Genomic DNA, 26,440 nt, shown 5'->3' on the forward strand with positions numbered 1-26,440 from the left:
ATGTCAGCCTAAGGGTAGTCACTATAGACTGAATGCTTGTGTCTTCCCAAATTTATATGTTGGAACTTAATCCCCAATGTGATGGTTTTTGGAGTTGGAACCTTTGAGAAATGATTAGGTGATAAGGGTAGAACCCTCATGAATAAGATTAGTGCCCTGATAAAAGAGACCCCAGAGAATTCACTCATTCCTTCCACCAAGTAAGGATATAGCAAAAAGATGACTATCTATGAACCCAGAAATATGCGTTCATCAGACACTGAATTTGCTCATGCCTTGATCTTGGACTTTCTAGCCTCCAGACTGTGAGAAATAAATTTCTGTTGTTTATAAGCCACCCAGTATATGGTAACAGTCAAAATGCTTACTTGGTGACTGACTACCTCCAGAACAAGTATTCAAAGAGAAAAAGAGGGTCCTGTGTGGAATTTTGAGGATAGCCTTGAAAGTCAGTCACATAGCATCCCATTGGTCCTATTCAATGAGTAGAGGTAGTCAGAAAGGGCCACCTAGTTTCAACAGAAGGAAACATAGACTCCACTTCCTAAAAGAATGTTATATTGTAAGAAAAGCATGTGGAATGAGAGATTGTTGTAGATACATTTCAAAGTAACTTAAAAACCATATATTATTATGAACTCATGGATTTAAGTATATTTGATGTTGTCTAATCTGTTACAGTTATAATTCATATTGATGTTCTAATTATTCCGTATTTGGCTGATGAAAGGAGATTATTCAAGTTCTATACAGATCTCTATAACATGACTTAGTTCTCCCTGATAACTTTGTATTTTCCTTGATTTCTATAATGACAAGTTGTCTTATGTATATCTTGTGTATTTACCTTCCAATCATTGCTCACTACTGCTAGGTTGGTCATTTCTGAACATTTTTTATGGCCATACCTAGAAAATATTTTCCTTCTTTTTTTTAAAGAGAAAATACGTTTGGTGTTCATACTTCTGCACTCAGCACAAATTAAAAATGACAGAGATTTACCCAAGTCATCAATCTTATATCTCTATAACCTTTCTCTCATTCATAAATTCTAGTTCTTAATGAGACAAGTATAATTACTTATTTGCTTTCACATAATGCATATTCAATCTCTTTATTCTCAGGATGAAAACACAGATACTAACATCAACTACGATTATAGAGAACAGATAAAAATATTCTGCATTTTTGTTTGTCCTATAAGTAGATTTTACTCAGAATATCTAATCAAATTATTATGTTTTTAAGTCATCTGGGACACTTCTCTGTGTGCTACCAATTTGATATGTTTGTTCATTTGTTTTATTCTGCTTTCAATTTTAAATTTAAATCTTGTTTTTGTAACTGTAAATCATTTGTATATCCCCAAAATATAATGTATAAAAATATATTATACATATGGCTAACCTCTATCTCTATCACCTCTCTTCCACCTATAGATAATTGTTTTTTAAATGTTGTGATTTATTCTGCCATATTTATCATTTAGGCAAACACACACACACATGCATATTCACATTGCCCTTATATACATCTTGGACAATACTTTATGGAGAACCAATAAATGGTAGTACATAAACACATTCATCATTTTTTTTTTTAATTTCAACTGTATTGGATTTCACTCTTTAGATATTATTTAGTTTATTTAATGAGTCCTCAATTAATGGTCATCCAGTTATTTCTGGTCTTTTGGTAAGGAAAATTGTGTTATAATATATAGAAATCTCTCATATTAGATTTAGAATGCATAGATTTTTATATTATGTTTTCCCTAAAACTAATCTTATATTGATAATCCTAAAAGACATTATAGCTAAGTTTTCAACTCTAAATATTTTGACAAGAAACACACTTTAAATTATTTATAGTAAACTTAATAATTCAATATCTACTCATATATCTATTTTTAGGCAAAAGTATAGGCAGAAAAGTTTAGATTTTGTGCTGGTGAGAAGTGTACTGAAAAGTGTAATTGACATCCAGTTTCAAGATGGACATATCTGAGAAAGAGAAACACTTCCAGACAGAGGTGGCACTAGGCCTTTTCTTGTGTGAGGTGTCACATGTTACAAATTCATTTCCACTATGATATCTATCTACATCAAAGAGTTTGACAGGTTTCCTGTATTTAACAGGTGCCTGCATTCTTTTGAATTGCCCTAGTTTTTCATCAAAGAGATATGCTAAATGCAAACAGAGCAATAGCCTGTTAAAATAAACTTAATAGCATTAAGTGTCTTCTAACAATACTCAATATGTCCAGGTATAAAAAATGATTTGTCATACAAAGCAACAGGAAGATCACAACTTGAATGAAAAAATAAAATTAACTCATGACAATATCAACAGAATCAGTTGCTCAAGATATTTGACACAGGTTTTAAAGCAGCCAACATAATACTGCTTCAATAATAGTTATGAATTGCCTTGAAACAAATGACAAAATTAAAAAGTCTCAGCAAGGAAGTAAGTCATAAAGAAAAGGATTGAAGAGAAATTATAGAACTGAAAAATACGATAACACAAAAAAGAAAAAGAAAAAACAAACCTTGCTGGTTAAGCATTGCAATAGAGTGGAGATTACAGAAGACAGAATCACTGAATTTGAGAACAGATCAATAGAATTCACTTAATCTGAACAACAGAGAGAACATAGTCTTAAAAGTAATGAACAAAGTCTTAGGGTCCCCTGGAACAATAATAATAGATCTAACATTTACATCATCAGAGTCCCAACGTAGAGAGAAAGAATTGCTGCTAGAAAAGTATTAAATAATGGCTGAAAATTCCACAAATTTGACAGAAGACATATACCTACAGATTCAAGAAGCTGAGTAAACTCTAAATATTGCTACACCAAAAGAAATCCAAGCCAATGCATCCTAATTAAACTTCTGAAAACTAAAGACAAAATAGAAATTTTATAAGCAACCACAGAGCAGTTTCATACAGAGAAACATTAATTTGAATAACAATGGATTTCTCATATGAAACAACTGAGTCCAGAGGAAGTGGCACAACATTTTTCAAGTGCTAAAGGAAAAGACCTATCAACTATGAATTCTATATCTAGCAAAAATATCCTCCAGGAATTAAAGTAAAATCAAGGGATTCTCAGAGAAAGGAAAACTAACACCTTCTCTAAAAAAAAAAAAAAAAAAAAAAAAAAAAACAGTCTAAAACTGGTCTCCAAATAGAAAGGAAATGAAAACAGAGGAAAGCTGGAACTTCAGAAGGAATGAAAACAATGAAATCAATAAGCAAGGAAGGTGGTTAATCTGCTGGCTAGTATGATTGATTGTGACTTTCAAGTGAAAATTGGATTGCTTTTACACAAGTGGGGGACCACAGTAGTTTGTCTGTAACACAAGGGATCCTCTACCTCTTGGAATTACTACATTTCAGAACAGGCAGGACTACTAATTCAGGAATTAAATTTTTCTTCATTCCACTAGGCAAGTAATCATGGCCAGCTCAAATGATCTGTAAGGGAAAAGAGAAAATGGAATAGATAGAAGATGGGAATTATAAATATCAATACCACCATCTGACCCACTACTGAAATGAATTATGAATATTTCTTTCTTAATTTGATATTCCCGTATTTATATTTATATATATATATGTATCTTTGTATATATATATATGTGTGTGTATACATGTGTATATATATATATGTATATATATATATATATATTTAGTTTTTTAAATTTATTTAAAGATGGTTGAGGTGTCATCTGTAACCTTCTTTTGTATAGAAGGTTTTTATTCTTTTAGCTATAGGAGGAATAATTGCATCTTTTACATGAGAATATGGATTTTCTATTACCTTCAGTTGGAAGTTAAATATGGTTAAAGGAGTTGTGTGTGGACAAGGGATGGACGTGGTAGCTTTGTACTTTGCTAACTTGATAATAGTACCACTACATTTCCTAGAAGTCCCTTTTCTGAATTCTTGTCAATAGAGTGGGGGGATAATGTTCTCATGATTTGGAAGACAAACGAAGACAGCAACCATTACCCTCTGAAAGTATTCCTGGTTAGAGAGGGAGTGAGAGACAGATGCAGCTTGTCCTTGCCTTACCTGGCTCTGTGATGAGTTCTTTATCCTGACTGCTGTCAAGGCTGAAGTACAGGCTCACCGTTAGATAAAGAGACCATAGGTTTCCTCAGAGGTCTGTCCTCCCACTCCCCTCCCCCGCCTCAGCTTTTCTTCACAGTCCCACTCTAACAACTAAACTTGTCTGAACTCCAGAGGACTGGTTACTGATTCTGATGCTCCAATTCCCTGTATCAGACCCATGTTTCCTTTGCTTCTCTCACCATTTCTATAATACATTTTTTGTTCCATAATACTTATTAAGGTTCTGTTTCTCTAATTGAACCTTGACTGTTACAATCCCTTTGCTCTTTGTGGAGACTGTACCACCTTTGGAGAGAGCATGTGTATGTTAATGATCGCATTAGGTATAGTCCCTTTATACTTATTGGGGAATAGAGAACCTAGTGTTTCTATAGAGACTTAGAGACTTAAAGCTTATCCAAAAATCGATTCTTTTTAACTATTTATATTATACTGATTTATTTATTAGGTACAAGTTCTGTTTTTCTGTAGTTAAAATGTTAGCATTTGTATACAAAAATACATCTTTAGGTTATAAATACTTATGCGCTAAATACAGCTAAATATTTCTTAAATATATATATGTTTGTGTATATATAGGTGAATGTTATCCTTCTCTAAAGCTTTCTTAAAGTTGAGAGAATTTTTCTATGAAAAATTACTATAATGTTATTTGTACACTGTGTGAAAACAAGCATTGTTGAGATATTTCTTCCTAAGTAAGGGTTAAAACAATGTTATTGGTACAGTTGAGTTTTTGTCTTTGTTGTCTTTAATTTCACTTAATAAAATATTAGATTATAGAACTTACTGTGTTATATTTGTTATATTTAATTTATATTATATACATATCTATGTAATATTTAATTTAGTAACAGTTGCTTGAATATAAAAAGGTATTTTTTCATGCATAATAAAGCAAAAAAAATCAATATGACATTACTTTACATTTCTTAGAATGTTAAAGACTAGAAAGTTACACAAAATTGCCATCTGTTAGATGTAGTCATTCTTGTGCATCCCTTGTAGGAACATAGACTTTTTGAGGCATTCAGTTGGGCAATCTTGCATTATTTCCTCAAATTAAATGTACCCATTTACTGTTACACAGCAGTTCTACTTTGGAGTATATATCTCAAAGAGTGTCTCACAGAACTCTATCCAAGGATGAGTAAGAAGATACTTACTTATTGCAGCATCATTTGTGGTATGAAGCATTTCAGGTAAACCAGGTGTTCATTGCTTGGAAAGAAAATGCATGAAGTATAATAAATCCACACCACAGAGTACAATTCAGTAGCCAGAAACCACAGGTTGCACACACAAACAAAGAAGGACAACGCTTAAAGGTATGGTGGTGAATAAAGTAAGAAAAGTTATAAGATCTCTAACAATAGCATTTCCATAAATTAAAAATACATGTAAAACAATTTTAAATTTGTTATAGCAATAAAAAATCAAGTAGGTACATATTAAATATATTAAAATGTCCACCTATAGAAGGGGGGAAGTGGAAGAAAATGGAAATAAATATGTGAAAGAAGAAAAGGACCTGAAGAGGCCAATAATTTTAATCTGCCATTACCAAAAGAAGTGCTATTAAATCAACCATCATTTCTTCTGCATTTTTGGATGGCATTCTATTGTATAGAAAATATTTTCCTTCTTACTGATTGATTGACATCAGGATAGATTCATAAATTCAAAAAAATGTAGCATTAAATAACTACTATCATTATTTTTAAATGAATTGAATTGTATTTTTTATTGAGATAAAACTGATGGGTTACATTTTATTAGTTTCAAGTATACAACATAATTTCTTTTCTTGTGATGAGAACTTTCAAGATCTACTCCCTTAGCAGCTTTCAAATATCCAATACAATGTTATTAACTAGAGTCACCATGCTGTGCATTGTAGCTCCAGGACTTACTCATCTTATAACGGAAAGTTTGTACCTTTTGACTCTCTTCACCCATTATTTTTTTGATGTTAATATTTCCCCAAATTTGGCCAGTTTAAATCCCCTTTAAGAAGACTCCTATATGTTCTTCATATATTTCAATCATTCTTTGAGCATTAACTTGTTTTCTAGCACAAGATGTTTCAATCTTCTCTTGCACTTTTTCTGTCCCTGCTCTGGAGTCAGCCATTTATTCCAAGGAGCCGTGGTTCCTTTGGGCAGAGAATGGTACCTAGAAAGCAATATCTTGGGCCTGAGTGTGCTCAGCCTCACCTAAATGTTTTACTTTTCTAGGCTCTTTCAGCATACTGAGCTAGAAAATATATCTATATCTATTTTTGTATCTACCTATCAAACTGGCCCCTCCAGTTCAATATAATACCATAAGTCTTCTCCTTTCCATATAATTTCACGGTTAAAATACATGGCTCTCCGGTTTTGCTTATTGTCTGGCTCCTAGCATACACAGAAAGCAGTTTAAAGGGCAAATTGATACCATGGTAAAAAATGAACACAGTGGCTAGAGTTTAATAATATTTACAGTTCTTTTAGTCTTTAGTCTTGTCTATAGTCAAAATAAATATACAAGGATATTTGGGTTAGTTCTGTTCTTATTCATTTGAAATATTTTTAAAATTTCTGTTCATATTCTATGTTAAAAATTCTTCCCTGTATATGATATTTTTGGTAAAACATTGAGTTCCAAAAATCAAAGCCACACTAAAAAAAAATTTACTCAGTGGTTTCTTTCCTGAGCCCTCAACCTCCTTCCCTAACTAATCTCCTTAGTTTCCAATCTCTGTTTCCTATGAGTCTCTTGGCAAAATAAGCAATTACATGAATATTTTAATATTTTTTCCTTTATTCTTACCGAAAAGCTAGAACAGAGAGAGGTGTCTTGCATTTTGCTTTTTTTGAAATCACTCTACATCAGTTCATAAAGATCACCCTTATTTTTTTTTTAATATCTGCGTAGTACACCATTGAGTAGGTGAACCATTTTTTCAAGGAATCATCTATGTATGAGCATTTAAGGTGTTTATTCTTCAATGTTTTGCAATTGCAAATAATGCCCAACTGAATATATGTGTGCATGTGTGTTCTTGTATCGACTAGATTCCTAGAAGCAGGCTGCCAGTAAAAAAATGATAAAAATGTGATTTTCTTATATACTGCCAAATTCTCCTCCATATGGTTATACCAATTCGCATTCTCATCAGAATGTGAGGGCCTGTTTTTCCATAGCTTTACCAACAAAATGTTTGTGAAAGTTGTCATTTTGACAATCTGATAGGGGAGAAATGGTACCTCAGTGCAGTTATGTTTTACATTTCTCTTATTATGACTGAAGCTGAACATCATTTTTAAAATTTAACAATTTCATTATTTTTATTAATCATTTTCTTGTAAATAGCAACTTTTCAATCATGTATTTAAAATTTGTTCCTCACTTTTTAAGAGTTCCTTATAAATTATATATGCCATTCCTTTATCTGTGGTTTATGTTGCAAATATTTTCTCCAACTTGTCTTTTGATTCTCTTTATGGCATTTTGATTTATATGCAATCTTAATTATATATTTAAATGTATCAATCTTTTATTGTGTCTGGTTTTAAGTCACAATTAAGCTTTTCTTTTTTAATATCCTATTTATAGAGGAATTCATCCTGTTTTCTTCTAAAACTTGTATGGTTACAGTCTAAATCTCGATCGATTTGGGTATTGTGTAATGTATGTACAAATTTTACCTTTTTTTTCAAATGATCTTCCAGTTTTCCTAGCACTATTTATTTTAAAATTCTATTTTAACTCCAAGGATTGTGATTCCTTTTAAAATTTTCTAATGAACTTCTATTATCTTCTACTTGTCAGCATGCCAGTATCACTGTAATTATAGAAGCTTTATGTAATATTTAAATATCTGTCAGTGTTAATATTCTTAGCTTTTCTTCTTCAAAGTTCTCTTTGCTGTTTTTGAGAATTTATTTTTCTAAGCTTATTTTATTTTTATAACTCCATAAAGCCTTGTTGGTATTTTTATTGAGATTATGTTGAATGTGTAAATCTACTTAGGGGTAACAGATATCTCTGTGATGTTGAGTGATCCCCACTCAGGAACAAAGGAGTCTTTTAATTTGTTCCAGTCTATTTTGTATCTTTCAGGAGTGTTTATAGTCATATTTAAGTAGATTTTGCATATCTTGTTAAATTTTTTTCTAAATATTTTAGTTCTTTTGTACTACTTCATATGAGGAATTCTCTACATTATATTCTCTACCTCACTTTTATGTATATGAAGGGCTATTGGTTTTTAAATGTTTATTTTATATCATTCCACCTTACTAAAATATTGTACTTTTAGAATTACGTTAAGCCATTCATTCTCTGGGACTTTCTAGGTACACGATCACACATCTGTGTAGTGGATACTTTGGCATGCCTCTCAGATTTACCTCTTCAGGATTCGTAACTCCAATTGCTGGAGTATTGGCAGTTGCTGGCTCCCAGTGAGTCCTGCTCCATGAATTCCTTTCATCTAAAGGGAGAAGCCTTATCCTAAGTCACACTCTCTTTGGTGATACCCCATATCCAAAGACTTCTGCATGTTGGTATATGAAGCCTCAGTACGCTTTGCATAAAGATAGGTCATCTCTGAAGCACCACCCCAGCTCTAAGACTCCCTGTAGAAATAGAATCAGCTGAGGACTATGTTGCTTCACAGTTCTACATTTCCCTCTAACCAGTCCTACATGTTTTGCTCCCTGACAGGTATTCATTGCAAAGACACTCCCTCTAAAACATCCTAAATGCAAATCTCCTCATCTATGTTTACTTCCTGAAAAACACAGTCTAGGACAACCTTCAAAAAGAGATATTTTCAGATCTTCTTTTCCTATTCTTAAGACTCTAATTGACTTGATTCATTAGCTAAAATCTGTAGTGCAATGTTGAAGAGTAATGGCAATAGTGGACATCTTGCACTTTTCCTGATTTTTGTGGCCATGCCTCTAAAATTCCCTATAAGTGAGGTGATAGCTTTATGACTAGGATATATATTCAGAAAAAGAATATCCATAAATTCTTGTTTTATTGAGTATTTTAAAAATTATCAATGAATGTTGAATTTTGCTAAACATTTTTTAGTATCTATGGATTTTTTTTTGCCCTTAGATCTACTAAAGTGGTGTATGATGTTACTAGATATTCTAACATTCAATCAGCTTGCATTCTAGGGATAAATCCACTTTGGATGGCACATATTTTTTAAATGTGTGTTAAATTATTTTCCTTATATTTATAGTATATTTTTGTATAAATTTTTATAAATGATACTGATCTGTGATTTTGTTTTTGTGCTATCTTTATCATGTTTCAGTATTACCTTTTCTGCTGAAATTAATTTTAAATTTTTAGTGTTTTCGCTCCATTAGCTATGCTGAAGGTGTAGAATGTGTGTTGTTTCTTTTGCTCTTTTAGTTGATCTGTATAGTTTGTGGATATTATGTGGAAAGATTTGTTTTTAGGCCATTAGATGAACTATCTGAAAGTCCAAATGTTTTATTTCATAATTTATGATGGTAATACCAAGAATTCACTTGGTTAAAATTCATGGAAGTGTGGACTTAAATATTTGCCCTTTATTTGAAGTATGTGTATTATAGTTAAATTGAGATAGTTTATATGTACCAATAGTATTCCCATTTTACAGGTGAGGAAGCTGGCTCCAAACATTTAAATGACTTGCCCCAGGTCACACGGGTAGCAGAGCTAAAATTCAAACCCAGAGATTCTCTGTACCTGCATCTGTTTGGTAAAAGCTACCTGCTATGAACTGGATGCTTATGTCTCTCCAAAATGTATATGCTGAAGCCCTATTTCAAAATGTGATGATACTTGGGTGGGGCCTTTGTAAGGTAATTTAGGTTCAGATGAAGTCATGAGGATGGAGCCTTCATGATTAGATTAGTGTCCTTATAGGAAAGGAAAGCCTAACAGCTCGCTCTCTCTCTTTCCACCATGTAAGGATACAGCAAGGAGGCAACCATTTACAAGCCAGAAAGAGGGCTCTTACCAGAACCCGACCATGCTGGTACCCTGATTGCAGAATTCTCAGCCTCTGGAATTGTGAAAATAAATATCTGTTGCTTAAGCCAATAAATGAATGAATAGATAAATAAATAAATAGATAAATAAATAAATGTTTACCATGAAAGGAAAATAAAAAAGAATGGGTTGTATTGTGGGAGTTAAGTCAAGAGTCTAATCAGGGAGATGAGTTAAATGACTGTTGTAACAGTAAAGTCAGTTGATTGTACCAAAAACTATAATGTTGTAACTAGAGTTACAGAGAAGTAGATGGATTCATGTCTTACTATGCATACAGAGTGTGAATTTGGAAATAGATTAGATGTGGATAATAAGGAAAATGACAAAAAGTAATGATTACTCAGAATTTTTATTCCATAGACTGTGTTTTTTTAAACTACTGGTGGTGGGATAGTTATTATGAGCACTAGGGACATGGGTGAAGATGTGGAAAGTGGATAATAAATCAGAAAGCAAACAGAACAGTGAGCAAAGTATTGGAATTCAGTTAATATTGAACATTTACTAGGCATCTATCATGTTTTGAAGAGAACAAAGGTCTAATATATAAGATAATTTTTTCAGAAGAAATTAAGTTTTATACCAAGTAAGCATCCAAGAAAAGCTGGGCATTATGCATTTTAGGGTTTCCATTAGGAAGTTCACCTTTCAGTTAAGATAGAAACACTCACATTCATCATTAATTCAACAGATGTATTTTCTGTGTGTGCTAGATGTGCACACAGCAATGAACTTCTTTGCTGTGACACATTTGAACTTCTGGGACACATTTTGCTGGGACACATTTTGAACTTCTCCTATGTTATACCTCTCACTGGTTATATGGATATACTGGGATCTAAGAGATTTCCCAGTCCCACACATCTTATATTATAAGACTCTTACTGAGCCCAAATATCTCAGCCCTCACCTTCCTTGTGTCTTATGTCTTTGAAGTTTTTGAGAGAAGCAAAAGGATCTCTTTTTCACACTGTGAAGTGAGGTGGTGTAAAGTTGAGACAATAGAAAATATGTCACTGAAAGGATATGTGAGTTACAGAGTGTACAAAATCTTTAATGTAGTTGGCAAAGGAGGCTACTTCATTGAGGGGCGTGAAGGAATCAGTGTCAATAACTAGACAACGAACAGGCAGGAGACATGTGGCTCTTCATTGCCACTCAGTCTGAGGCAGCACACAAGGATCTAACAGGCTTGGCTATAGACCCTGGAAGAACTCTCACCTCTCTGTTATGAGGCTTTAGGCTGTGTGATTAAGGAATACTACCCTCCCCCAGCATCATGGATGCTAGGATCCCAAAGCAGTATAATATAGCAGAATCCCAGCCTGCAGCCTTATTCTTTCACTTCAGTGTTCATGGTTAACGGATATCTGTATATTCCCCAGTATGATCCAGGTGTGATGTTCAAGACCCATAACTGTAACTTTCCAATGTACTATACCTTTGGTGTTGGATCCTGACCTTCCATTTCTTTAGAGCTCCATGGGGCTCTTCAAAAGGACAACTGTCTCTCTGGAAGGCTAGTTTACAAGGAATCAATCTTGAACAAATTAACACATTTTTAAGTAAGTGTGCAATGTGTTGGATCAGAAGGTATGGTTCTTGCAGTGAGGTAATAATTTCATTTTTAGCTCCAAAAAGACATGGAGAAAGTGGGTCAAGTGATAGGAAAGTGGGAAATGACATGGGATAGTCACTCACTGATAGCTCAGAAATTTAGGAGTAAGCCTGAATCTGCAGGACAAGGCATGAATCTGCAGAATACAGAGGCAGTAGAAATAAAGCAAGAGATGACAATTTTGGTAAATGTGCCAAGCTTTCACTATTTTCAAAACTTAAAAAAAAAACAAATAAAAAAAGCTAATGACCAAAGTTCCACATGTAGATGGAAGAAAATGATTTTAATGTTCTTCTTGGTCCACACAATGTATTTTCCAATTCTAATTTGTATATTTTAATTGTTCTTTTCACAACATTCATTTTATATTGTTGTCATTTTGTTAGTTTCCTAGCTTAATACTACTAATGTCCCTCAACTATTTTTCTAACTCTTTTTTGTTGTCTTGGATATATATTCTATTGCTTTGAATTCAAAAAGACCCTTTTAAGGTTTTTAATTTATATAATTTCTTTTGAGATAACATCAGGTGCACAGGCAAAGAGCCAGATGTGCAATTTCTGCAGAGCTCTGAAATCGTGTGAAAACAGGGAAGGGATAGATTTGTTGGCCTTGCTCTAAAATCATGAGAAGACAAGGACCTTCTGCAAAGGAAATTCATGTTTTAAATAGCAATGTTCTGAGGAAATTTTATTTCAGTACTATTTTAAGAAATTAAAAAATAAAACTTTATTGTTTGATATGAGAGATATTGGGGAAAAGAGAGAAACGACTGAGTTTTAAATTGACAACAATAATGTAAATTTTGCATTTTGACTCATGATATAATGTTGTTAATATTTATGTAGAAAGGAAACATTTTGAGACTAAATAAAACCTGTTTCTCATCATGTTACAACCCTTTTAAGATATGTGCTTCTTTCATAATCATGTATACTTTGATTTTCCTCTTCCCCTCCCACATGTCTTTTCCTATGCAGTAGTTTTGTATGTGCTAAGGAACAGACACTCCATGTCTGGACATACTCCTTTTCTGAGGCACCAGAAAAGCCATTATTGCTTCAGAATAATCCCTCATCCATCATACTACTGATGCCACTGTTAAAGGTCTATTCCATCAACTTCATGAAATGCAAATCTCCCTGGGAAGGATAACACAAAAAAGTTTAAATGAGTCTTTCAGAACATAGTATAAATTAAATTGGGGTATTTTTTTCTAAGAGCAGAGGTTACTAGGTAAAGTGGGGAAGGAAAAGATTATAAAATCACCAGGTACCCAAGGAAGAACAGTGAAGAGGCCAGGGCCATCAAGGACTAATTCCCCCTACTTTCAATTTTGGACAAGGCCAAAGAGTATGGAAGGACTAAATCATAATTTTTTTGGAGGCTGATAACTATCAGGCATAATTTTTAGTAACTAAGTCTACTCAGTTGAGAGCAAAACACTCCCATTTTTTTAATGCCTTTGCCATAGGAATATTGCAAAATGAAAATACAAAGCTGGCAACCAGGGGAATGTTGACCATTTAAATAAAGTCAGACTTTACCATTCTGGAGAGATGCAGATTTGAAGGAATTCGAACTGGGCATTGATTTTATTACCCCACTATTGCACTGCACACATATCAAAGTCAAGAGAGCTAGTTCGTTTTACTGGGGGAACACTGGATCACCTTAATTTTCCTATCCAGAATGATTGACTTATCTGAGGTATCTGAAATAGACAAACTATGGAAGCAGATAATTCCAATTTAAGGGTTATTGCATCAAACTTCTATACAAAGTTCAACACACCATGCAATTTCAACCCTAAAAAGGATCATCTTGCATAGACACTGCAGTTGTGTTTTAATAATATCACTTTCATCACACATTAAGTAAATATGCTTTAAAGACTGCTTTTAAAATGAGACTAATGGATGAGGGGATTATCTTCTTATTTTCTTGATGTTGAAGACATTTGGACAAAACTTCCAAAGGTATTCTAAAGCTTTATTGAAGTGCATAGACCTCTTCCTAGACGTGCAAAAATTGTCTGGCTTTGAGTGTGAGCTACCAAACTCAGCCCACTAATGAGAGGAGGGTAATTAAGGGAAAAATGGCAGCTTGGGCTTGGTGATTAGAGATAACCAACTCTGTACCGATGCTACTGATGATCTCCCATGTATTCTTGGGTTTCCTCTTCACATCACACGTCCCTAAGGTGCCTCCAGATCAACTTAGTTCCTCGCTTTTATCTTAAATTTTAACCATTTCCATGCAAAGCATGGCCTTTAACTCATTTCTTCAGACACATGGCAGGGTTTTTATCACCAAATTTGTACTTAGGGGACCTACGTCATGGAGTCTATTAATAAATAGGTTGATTATCTGCATTCTTAGTCCTATGTGATGAACCTGAGATGACATTTAATGGTAAGGATGGCTTAGGGCAATGGATGCTGAATGCCGTATATGAAAAACCCTCAGTTATTTTAGAGGTATCTTCACCTTTCTAAAACTGGAGTAATATCATTTGCTGACTTGATTTTCCTGGGATTTTTGCTTTGGGACCAAAAATCTACATAAAACACAAGTGTTTGAGGATTTTTCTAAGCCAGTTATAATCTTATCTTAGTTTCAATGCTTATAAACAAATATGAAAGGGCTATGTAGATTAAAGTACAATAACTTACAAGTTGTAGTTACTATATTTATTGTTTATACACCACTCAAATTGAGTGAGATTTTTAATATTTAATGTAGAACTATATCATCCAATTGTCAAATAACTCTAATCATCTCAGGACTTGACAGATATTGATAGAACATTTATAAAATAAGTATTGAAAACTATAGTTTTCTAAAATATGTACATAACATTTAGTTAATGAATTGCTATTAAAGAAAAAAAGTTACTTAAAATAATACTCTGAATCTAAATTAAAAATTCCAGTGCCTAGGCTGGTATACAAATAGGCTTTAGTAAAAACATTTCATTTGTGGTTAAAAATCAACACTCTAGTAACAGAGATCCCAAACTCCTATTTAATTGAAATATTGATAGAAAATTATAATGGAATATGAGCAGGCTAAAAAGGCATAACATACAGATCAATACAATTTTCAATTGAATAGCTAAAGAATGGAAAATATCTAGACTATATAATTTTTAAATACAAGAGATGTGTAATAGTGGTATTAACATTATGATGGTTTGTCTCACATATTTCTGTATGAATTCAAATATGGTAACTATTTTCTTTTATAATTTTTGTTTCATGTCATAATGCTATATATTCTTCCATATCTCCCTGTTTCAGTAATTTGTTGAAATAAAAACTATTTGAAATAGAAATTTAGAGGATAGTATAAAATGCACCCATCTCACCACTGAGATATATGAAATGTAAACATTTTGCCATTTTTTTTTATTTTTTTATTTTTTATTTTATTTTTTTTTTCATTTTGCCATTTTTACTTTATAACTTTGTTTTGAGAAATTTTTGTTGAAGTCCACTTTGTACCCTTTCTAGATTTCATTCACCTTCACACCTCACTATTTAAGATTTAGTGTGTTTTCTGTCCTTTCATGCTTTTCTTTCCCAACTGGCAAGAGCTTTGGGAGCAGAGGTATCATGTCCTCGATCTCTGAACTGCAACCAGGCCTGTTGCCCTAAGATAACCTTCAGAACACAGTGGATTCTGCTTCTATTCCATCTTCCAGATCTAGCTCAATCCCGCTTTTTCTCAGCTATAAACTAGAACTACATTAGGAGGGAGATTCTAGGAATTGTACTTCTAACCTAGTTGACAGTTCAAAACCACATGAGTATGACAAGTCACCTTCCTCTTTTGTTCTCTTCCTGCTTCCCTTTTTCTCTTTATTTGTCCCCACAAATTTTGTTGAAAAAATGTGTTTCCACGAAAGTCTCTATTGAGATTACAATGGAAATTGCCTCAAAGTTTTAAACATATCTCCATTTATTTGCACCCTTCATTAAAATTTTAACATGTCTTTCTTGACTTCTGATTGCATTAATCAAAACAGTTTAGCACTATGTATTTTAGTAATATTGTAAATAAGGTCTTTATTTAAAAAGCATACCTTAGAAATAGTCTAAGCTTGTGTACAACACTCTTGATTTTTTGCTCAATTAAGTTTTATCCAGCCACATTACTGAATTTTCTAATAAGATCTATTGGACCTATAGATACATTGGGTTTTCTGTGTAGATGGTTACGTTGCTTTTAAGAACCAATATTTTGTTTCTTCCTTTCCCATAACTATCTTCTTTAAACCTTGATTTAGTGCAGTCTTTATTAGTGTGTGTAGTAGCAGTATCTTTGTATTACTTCAGAATATAAAACCATGATGCTCATATTCTACTCTTAAGTATATCTCTTTTATGTAGGTTTTGATGAGAGCCCATTACTGGGAAGTGGTCACTTTCTGCTTTTAGTTTGCTAAGAGGTTTCTACTGCTTAATTTTTGGTATTGGTGTGTGCATGTTATGAGTGTGTGTATATGTAACAGTAAATGAGTGTTGAAATTAAATGTTTTCTCTATATATTGAGGTATTTTAAATATTTTGGTATTTTAAGAAGTTAATGTGGCAAATATCATAATATATTTTCAATATAAAAGTGTTCTTGCATTCTTAAGATGCACCACACCTGTTCATCATTTGGTTGTTTCCTGTCAGTTGCTGGTTTTGATAGCTGGTATTTTATTTTGGATATCTGTATCTGTGTTCACAGTTTTCCTTCCTCATGATATCTTTATTTTTTTCTGGTTTGTAATAAGAGTTTATGAGGCTCATTAAAAGTGTTGGGGAAATGTTCTAACTTCTAAAGCATTGAATATGAGGGAACAGCTTTCTGATCCTTGACCATTTAATAAAATGAACTATCAAGCCATGTGTACTTGATATTGTTGAGATTTTAGATATGTTTATTTGTTCTGTGATTAGCTTTTGTGTGTATTTTTTTTTTCTTCTCTTTTAATTGTTTTAATTACAGGCTTTGTTAGGTATTCTTTCTCTTGAAGCAGTTATAAGTAGGTTTTCCAATACAATGACTAAATTAAATTAATTTTTCTTGCATTTATTGACCTCAAGCTCTTTATTGTGTCCTTATATAATGTTTAAATGTGTTTTCACATCCATATCCCATTTTACTTTCTTAATATCATGTGTATATGCCTTCTCTCTTTTTTTCTTGATAAATTTTACTGTCTTTGACCAACTCTTGGTATTTTTGGAGTCTGCTTTCGGTTTTGTTATTCCACTCTGCTTTTTCTTTGCTTTCTGTTTCATTTGTTAAGTTTATTGACATTTCTTTATTTTACTTCCTTTGGTTCTGTTCTGTGTCTTTTTGAAGTTATCGATTTGAGTGGCCAAATGGCCAGCTTAACAATATTTCATTCTTTCTCATTTGTTAATATAGGCATTTAAGGCTCAAATAGTATTCTAGCTTCATTCCACAGAATCCTCATTATTGTTCAGTCCTACTTAAGTATAATTCCCATTTTGCTTATACTTTTTCTTATTAAGACAGAGATTTTTTTAAATGAACCTATCAAATTTTGTGAGGCCTTATTATTTTCCCTAAATTAATTGTGTCATAGCATGTAAACGAGGTGCTTTTCTTATTGATTTTTTGACCTTGTTGAGACTGCCTTTGCAGATTAACACATAGTAATTTTCTTTGACAATTCTGTGTGGGTTTGAAGAACTATAAAAGGATGTCCCTTATATATTTGGTGCCAGTGCTCTATGTTCCTTTGATAAAGTTTGTTAACTGAGTATTTCAAATCTTATGTACTCAAAACTCTTTTGTCTCCCTGCTTCATTAATTTTTAAGGGAGTTATGAAAATCTACTTTTATAATTGATGAGTTATGAAGTTTTCTTTTCTGAAAATTTTTATTTTATTCAAGACACTATAATAATTTTGTCTGCATTTGGTATTAACATATTTTCTTCATGGATTTCTACATATATCATCAACCACCTTCTTTATATTTAATAGTATTTTGGCTTCAAAAGCACTTCATCTAAAATTTTTAAAGCTAGACCTGTTTTTGTTTTGTCTTTTATTTTAACCTCTTTTAAATTGGAAAATTATATATACATATAATATATGTTTTATATATTTTATGTATATATTATATATATTTTATATATTTTTTTTATATGTTTTTCAACTTGCATAGATAATCCCAAATTGTTTCACAAGGTGATTGTATACCACAAGTGTGTCAGTTTCCAGTTGCTCAACATTCTTGTCAACACTTGATACCGTCAGCATTTTTTAATGTGTATTTCCCAGATTATTAATAAAGTAGAGCTTTTAAATGTGACCATTGGATCCCCTCTCTGCTGGTAATCTTGTTCAACTCTCTTGACATTTTTCTATTAGTTTGTGTAGTTTTGTATTTGTAGAACTTTACTGTAAAAACTGGATACGAATACCACAAATATCTTTTCCATTATGTGAATTGCCTTTTCACTTCCATACTCTTAATTGTATGTATTTGTGTGTGTGTGTGATGAGAAGTCTTAATGATTTACTCTTTTACCAACTTTCATATGTAACATACAGCAGTGTTAATTATATTTATCATGTTATACATTACATCCTACTATTTATTTATCTTATAGCTGGAAATTTGTACATTTTGAATGCCTTCATCCAATCTCTCCCCCTCACATTTCTGATAGCCACAAATCTGATCTCTTTTTCTATTAGTTTGTTTGTATGTTTGTTTTTGAAATATAATTGACCAGCAAAATTATGTTAGTTCCTCTTACACAACATAGTGATATTTTGGCGGTGCATTTCAAAATGATCATCACAATAAGTCTAGTTACGATATGTCACCATACAACAATATTACTTAGTTCTTGGCTATATTTCCCACACTGTACATTCCATACCCATGACTCACTTCCTTTGCAACTGGAATTTTGTACCTCTTAATCTCCCTCACCTATTTCTTTCCACCGCCTACTCCCCTGTCCATTGGTAACCACCTGTTTGTTCTGTTTCTATAGCTCTGTTTCTGTTTTGTTATGTTTGTTCATTTGTTTTGTTTTTTAGATTCCACATATAAGTGAAATCATGCAGTATTTGTCCTTCTCTGTCTGACTTATTTCACTTAGCATAATACCCTCTAGGTTATCCATCTTGTGACAAATGGAAAGATTTAATTCTTTTTTATGGCTGAGTAATATTCCATTGTGTTTGTATACCACAACTTCTTTATCCACTCATCTATTAATGGACACAGTACCATTTATTGAAACTACTATTCTTTCCACACCCCTTTATATTACCATTTGTTTGGTAAATAAACTAATCATACATGCATGATTCTATTTCTAATCTATTCTGTTCCATTGGTCCACTTATAGATAAAAAGACAACAAAAGAATTGAAACTATGGAGAAATGTTCTTGAGTCAATGCCATGTTGTTTAATTTAATATAGATTTATAATGAACATTTATATCCAGGAAAGCAAGATCTTCCACCATAGTTCTCTTCAAGCATGAACTGACTATTTTTTTTATCATATTTTCTTAATCACCTTGAGAAGTTCCAAAAAAACAATGAAAAATGTTGAATGTTTGATTGGGATTACATTTAATTCACACTTAATTTGGGGGACATTTGACATCTTTACAAGTTTGAATTTTCCAACTCATGGACACCTAGTTCATATTATGTTTTTACAATATTGAAAATCTGCAAGATCTATAGTAAAGAACTACTTTTTAATTCCTGATGTTGATTTATTTGGGCTTTCTCTTATTTCTTGATAGCTCTCTTCAGATCAAATTTCAAAGAACTATAATTTAACTTTTGGTTCTGTCTATTGTACACTGGTTTTCTGTTTTATTAATTTCTACTCTTATTTTTCCATTCTTATATTTTTGGGAGTTTAATTCTCCAAATTTTTCTAACCTCTTGAGATGCACAGTTAACTCAATGAGTTTCAACTTTTCTCCTTTTCTGAAATATGAATTAAAGCCATAAATTTTCTTCTAAATACAGCTTATCTGTATCTCATAATTTTTAATGTATAGTCATTCATTATGATTAATCTACACTATTATTATTCCAATTTTGATTTTATTTTGATCTATGGCTTATTTAGTAGTACATTTCTTAGTTTCCAAATTATGATTTTGTTAGCAATCTTTCTGTTTTTGATTTATAGCTTAATTTCATTGTAGCCATAAAACATACTCTATAATTTTACTTCTTTGTAAATATTTGAGACCTGCTTTGTGGTGAAGCATGCACTCATTTGTGTGTTTTGTTTTTTTTTTTTAAGTTCCAAGTACAATTTAACTATTGAGTATCTTTCTTTTAAGTGTGTACAATGTTTCATATATATCAGTCAAATTTGCTAGTTATATATTGAAATTTTCTATACTCTTGATTTTTTTTGATCCACTTACTCTGTCACTGAGAGAAGTATATTAAAATCTCTTACTATAACTGTAGATTTGCCTTTCAGTTTTATAAGTATTTGATTTATATCTATTTGAGGATATGTTAGTAGGTTTTTAAAATATATAATTTCCATGTTCTTGGTAAAATTAACATTTCATCATTATGGTATGTTTCTTTTTATTATATGTGTCTGTGTATATGTGTTTATGTGTGTGCTTTGTGTGTATACTATAATAGCCATTGTCTTTTAATCTGCACATTAGCTGAGTTAAAATTAATGCAGTCATTCATATGTTTGAGTTTAAACCTACCATCTTACTTTTTGCTTCTAATTTGTCCCGCCTGTCCTCTATTTCTTTTTTTCTTTCTTTTCATCTGTAAGAGAATTTTTTTGTGTGTGTATTTAATTATATTTCCTCCTCTATTCATTCAGAAATATGTTACTCTTTCATTATTGTTTAATGCTTAGCCAAGAGATTACAACATATGTCCTTCAATGACTTATGTCTAATATTCATGTTTACTCTGGTCCTATTCCTGGGCAATGTAAGCACCTTAGAAGAATTTAAATCAGTCATTTTCTCCCAAATTACATACCATTGCAGTCATATGCAAGTTAGTCATGTTCAGTTTTAAATGAAACAAGATATTATTATTGCTTATGTAGTCAATATTTATTTATTTATCCCTATTTTCCAATAGGGATATTTTTTATGCTTGAATAACATTTTTTAGTATGTCCTTTCATAGAGATCTGTTTGAGCTGAGTTCTCATAATTTTTATTTGTCTAAAATATCTTTTCTCACTTTGATTTTTCTCATCAATTTGCTGAGGAATAATTTACATACAGTGAGTTATATCCATTTAAAGTACATGACTATTTGAATTTTGACAGATGTAGAACCCCAGACAATACCACCAAAATCAAGGTACAGAACTATTACATCACCCCCAAAAGATTTATCATGCCTCTCTGTCCCTCTCTGTGCCCCTGGGCCTAACCAAACTGCTAAGCTTTGCATCAGTTTAGGTTGGTTTGCATATTACACAGATTATAACTTGTGCTTTGTATTGTCTGGCTCTCAATCCTTCTTCCACCTCTTATGTAGTGGACCCAATAAGCAAATACCTACTTTTTAATATGAAATTTATTTTTCTTTAAGGGAAATGTCCTTTTAGAATTGGTATTCATCCATATTATCTTTAAACAGTTATCTGTAGTTTCAATTCTTTTGTTATCTTATTTAATATTCTTATCTACTCCAATATCCAACAACAACTTATCTCACAATTATTTACATACATTCAGAGTACATACAAAATTGATGTGAGATCTATGAATTATTTAAGAACTTCAAATGATCTAAAAGGAAATCTGTATTTTAAAAACAAAACAAATTTATATTACATACACTTTAAGATCAGTATCTGACAAATAAATTTCCTGACAAGAAAGCTACTTATTATCTAGACAGAAATACTAGAGTATCATAAATCTGTAATAGTATTTCATAACTTTCCACATAGATTCAGTGCATCTAAAATTGATGTTATTTGAAATTTTGTTTTATTGATATAATAAAAAGGCTAAAGACAGAAAGCATATGAATTTATTTACCAACATTTATATGTAAAAATTTTCATCTCAGAACCTCAGTAAGTATTCTTTTATTCATTCAACAAATATTTTCAAACACCTTCTTTGTTCCAGAAACTGTCCTTGGTGTTATGTACAGTTTAATGAACAAAGCAGACAAAAGGTCTTGCCTTCATGAAGCTTATATTCTCATGAGGGGAAATAGACCATATGCATAATGATAAACAAATTTTATAATATTTATGGAGGAATAAGTGCTGGGGAAAATAGAGCAAATAAGGAAAATGAAGAAAACTGACAGGAGAATTGCAATTTAATTAGAATACTTTGTCATCATTGAAGAAGTAGCATTTTCAAAGCAAAATGATTTATTTGCATTATAAACTTGTAATTGCCAAGAAATCAGACTAGGAGCACATGTGTTAGAGTCATTCCATCTGAATGGAAACTGGATGTGTGGCTGTTACAGCCGTGGCCCGGGCTTCCACGGCTGGAAGTGTGATTCCACTTCCAGAATCACAAAAACAACAAAAATGAATGCACTCAGGCTTGGAGTAAGACTACAGCTGATCTTACTACTTTAACACGCAGTTAATAAAATCCCTGATTTTGATTATAGGATGAGAGCAAACTGTGGGAATGGTTTGGTCATTAACTTGCCTCATGGTAACCTTACAGTCTTGTTCAGATTTTCTAACAATTTATGGGAAATTATATATGTGGCCATTGAATTAAAAACAAAACTGTGTTGTTTGGTAAAATATGAATCAGAAAAAGTTTTTTCTACATCATCACACTAAAGACTAATATTTTATTTAAAACATTCTATGAATATTTAATTTTCAACATTGACGTGTTCATTTCTTAACAAGTTTGAAGGCAAAATAATATATTTTCTTTTAAAAGAAAAGAGAATTGCCCTCATTTTACCTTATTACAAACTCTGAACCCTTTTGTGGCAAGTCCCCCATATATAACCACTCCAGCTGACACCTTTTCCATAAGAAATATGCACTGAGTTCTGTTTGAATACCATATATCAAGTGAACATGTAAGTGTCCTCATTATTCATGAATCAGACAGCACCCCAAGTGTACCTAGCATTAAATTGCTTTTGAACCATCTATAATCTCTAGAAATGTCTGCTTCCAAAATACATTTTTCAGAGCAACTCAATTTGAATTCTGCATCTACTGTAGCAACACACAAAAGTCTAAAGATAGATTTGAAGGTCACTTTGACATTGTTCCTTTAAGTAAAACTTTGCTCTATTTATGGAACAAAACCCAGGAATGTCCTGCATGTCACAGCATAAGATTATAAGATGCTTGCATGGTCTTTTCTGAATAAAAATGTAGTAAACTCACCCTTTTGTTAAAAATAGATGCTTGTTCTTTCTAAAACAGAAACAACACACAGCTTTGAAGGAGACAAGCTGAAAGCCATGAAATGAGTCATCAGCTGTGTTCGGTTACAGTGGGTTTATCTGTGACTGTGTGTGAAAAACCACTCACAAGAAGTCAGCAAAAGTGCAGCCAGTTGCTGCGAGCTAATCATGCTGGGTTATTCTTGGAGGAGGCTGGTGTTTGGAGGGAGCACTGACAGTTACCAATTATTACCTCTACTTGGCAAAATGAATGGGTCTGAACAGTTATCTTGAAGGTGTTCTCAGCAAGAACTATATTTAAACTGCTGACACCAATAATTGTGTCTCGCTCATCCAATCCTGAGTTTGTTCTCAAGTGTTTTACAGTAGGCAGTCAAACGCGCTTACCTTGGGCTTTCAGTGTCCACAGAGTGGGTCTGATAAACAGCTTGCACTAAAGTGCATGTTTTACGATGTTCTTTTATCTACTTTCTGTTGAGTATCATAGGAATGAAAGGAATGTTTTTACTATGGTTGCTACCGAAATACTCCAGTATAAATTTCTATCATCAAACCATTTCTATTCCTCATAAAAAGGTACCCTAGTGCATAATAATATCTATATGTGGTTTTAAACTGATAATTTATAACTGTTGAGATACAATAATAAATTTGCCCTGGGAAATATAGTCAGTGAAAGGAGTGAATTTATTTCTGTTGATTACCTTGAAGGTACACAACCTAAAGGGAAACATTACTGGTGTCTTTGTCATTACAGAAGAAAACCTCTCCTTCCTTCTTTGAGGCTGTTGTAGTGATTATTGCAAACAACAGTGTGTCAAAGAAGCTTATTACTTTTTGTTGAAACTTTCTACTTCCAATTTTCCCAAGATACAAGTAAAATTTAAAGAGAAAAAAATAACAAATAAATTATAGGCATAACATGACTGCAAAAAGAAACATTATTTTTAAAATGCGTATGAAAAAAATAATGAATTAGGACACAAAAGCAGAGGAGTAGAGAGCAAACAACCACCCTCATGCTCACCTGAAGGAAAAGCAGATCAAGGCACGTTTACAAACCAGTGGTGCTGGCCCATCTCCATTCATGCCTCGCCTCTATGATCAGTGAGATCATATGTCATTTTCTTCATTTTTTCTCTCCTTCTTATTGGGTATTTTAAGCTTCCTATATTTTTCACTGACTCTCAAACCCTCTATTATCATTTCATAGGAGAAAATCCACAGGTATGGATAGTTGTTTATTTTGAGGAAAAGTACTTACATTTTCTGTTCATTTTGTTTTTAGCTGGCAAAGCAAGGTAAACTTAGGAAAATACAGAGAGTTATAAAGAGGAAGTTTAAAAATAAATGGTTTCCATAAAAGGATGATCTCCTTGCTTGAAATATTTTAAGTACACAAACAAGTAAATAATTATACTCTTCGATTCCATTAACTATCATAAATGCTGCTCAACTATAAAGAACAATATTGACTAGTTTAACATTATTTGGTTGAATATATCATTCTTCTTCGATTCTTTTTGTCTATGGTTTTGTAATTAACTAAGTAGAAGAAGTGAAAATTATATTAGCATATTTGCTGGTTTGTTTTTGGCATTGATATAGGGATAAATTAGTTTTGTACCTTAAAATGGCACCCTTGAAAATGAATGCAGACTATTGCTGCCATGAAGATGTTCCCAGGGATTGTCTTTATTCACTGTGAAGATAATACAAGATGTGTTACACTTGGGTTCTTTAAATAGGACCTGTTTTAAAGCAACTCCTACTTGCCTGCAGGGATTGTGTGACATTCCAAATCTTGCTAATGCTTCTCCCACCAGATTGAGTCTCCCTGCCCCCATATCATTAATGAATGATCATATTTACAAGAATTTCTGAAGACAATAGAATTTTGGTTTATTTAGGGTGACTTTACACAATAACATATGTTGTTTACTTTGAACAGAAAAAAGAATATGGCCTGATTAATACAGAAAGTAACATGTAAATTTCCAAGCAGCCAAATCTCATGCCAACTGAGCCACTCAATCATTTGAGGAAACAAAATTTTGCAAAGTGTGAATCATATGCTTCCTTCTTTCTCAGTATTAGCATTCAGTTGAGCAATTTTTCCCCAGTTGTATTCTATGACCAACTCTCCTTTGTCCAAGAAGTCAGAGAAGAAATTGTTTTATATTTTACATTTCTTAAAATACCACCCATCTGCAACAGCATCTGCACTGCATCTCTCATACATTTCTACTAGGGATGTAAAATGGTGCAGTCCCTCCAGAAAACAGTTAGGCAACTTTGTTAATAGTTAAACATACGCTTAACCTACGACCCAACAATCACACTCCTGAGTATTTATCATAGAAAAATAAAAGCTTATGGATATGAAAATCTTTATATGATATTCATAGCTGCTTTATTTGCAATATCCCAAACTGGAAATCACCCAAATATCCTTCAACATGTGGATGTGGATGGACTAAAAAAGCCATGATACATCCATGCAATGGAAAACTACTCAACAATGAAGGGAGCAAATTATTGATGTACAAAACAGCTTAGATCAACTCAAGGGCATTATGCTTAGTGACAAAAGCCAATATCAAAAAACTACATACTGTATTATGATTCCATTTGTATCACATTCTCAAAATGACAAAAGTGTAATGATGGAGAATAGATCAGACAGAAATTGCCTAGGTTTAGGATTAGGGTAAAGCTGTGACTTAAAGTGTTGATATAAGGAAGTTTCTCTGTAGTGATAGATTAGTCTGTATCCTGATTGTGGTGGTGGTATTCAGTCTGTGCACATAATAAAATTTCATATTATTACACATCACAACACACATGCACACGCACACACCACATATATTTGAGTGCATGTAACAACTGGTAGGAATTCTGAAAAGATCCATAGTTTACTTAATAGTTTTGTACCAATGTCAATTTCCTGGTTAAAATGTACTATGGCTAAGGAAAATGTTATCAGTGTGAAAAAATGAGTACCGGGTCCTAGGGGATTCTCTGTGCTATTATTGCCACTTCTTGTGATTCTTAAATGTTTTAAAAGTACACTACCTATTTAATCTCTATATAGCCACGATGGGGTGAAAGTTTGCAATTCCCTACTAAGTCACAGGCATTGTGTTAGGTATTTTATCTCTCTGAAAAAGGACAGTTTTCTCTACATTTTATGACA

The 26,440-nt window shown here is 32.4% G+C and overlaps 1 long non-coding RNA gene across 1 annotated transcript in view; it reads left to right on the forward strand.

Moving 5' to 3' along the window:
• Positions 1–26,440, forward strand: part of LOC309667006 — a 1,642,277-nt gene that overhangs the window by 1,244,190 nt on the left and 371,647 nt on the right. The gene's annotated exons all lie outside the window — the stretch shown is intronic.

The sequence above is a fragment of the Balaenoptera physalus genome (assembly GCF_965194825.1).
Source record: "Balaenoptera physalus genome assembly, chromosome: 9".
Taxonomy (NCBI): domain Eukaryota; kingdom Metazoa; phylum Chordata; class Mammalia; order Artiodactyla; family Balaenopteridae; genus Balaenoptera; species Balaenoptera physalus.